Genomic DNA, 477 nt, shown 5'->3' on the forward strand with positions numbered 1-477 from the left:
GAGCAGCAGGAGGAGGAGGGGGGGGAGGGCGAAGGCGGAGGTGGAGAAGGAGGAGCCCCGTGGGTCCCAGCGCCCGGCTGTGGCCACCAGTGTGGCGCTCCCAGCCTCCACCCTGGCCTCCCGCCCACCTTTGCCTGCCGCTTCCCCTTCTGATCCGTCCCCTGCTCCCGGCCCCGCGGGCCCGGCCGCCCCCGCACCTCGCTGCCCGCCTGCCAGATAACGCGCCCTCTCTCCGGGCTCCAGGGGCTTATTTTAGGAGCAGAGGAAATTTCACTCTTTTCCAGCCACCGCTTACCCCGTCTCTCCCTTTCAGTCCTGATCTTTTCCCAGGAAGGGCTGGGTTGTGTGTCTGGGGAGGTGGCGTTGCCTTGGGCTGCCCTGACCTTGGCAGAGGAGGAAACAGATAGAATGTGGCGGTTTAAGCTAGGTGCCGCCTCGCTCTCCTTGGCATCTTGGTCTCCTAGGCATCGGGACACA

Source organism: Tupaia chinensis, unplaced genomic scaffold, assembly GCF_000334495.1.
Source record: "Tupaia chinensis unplaced genomic scaffold, TupChi_1.0 Scaffold000066_1, whole genome shotgun sequence".
NCBI classification, from domain to species: domain Eukaryota; kingdom Metazoa; phylum Chordata; class Mammalia; order Scandentia; family Tupaiidae; genus Tupaia; species Tupaia belangeri.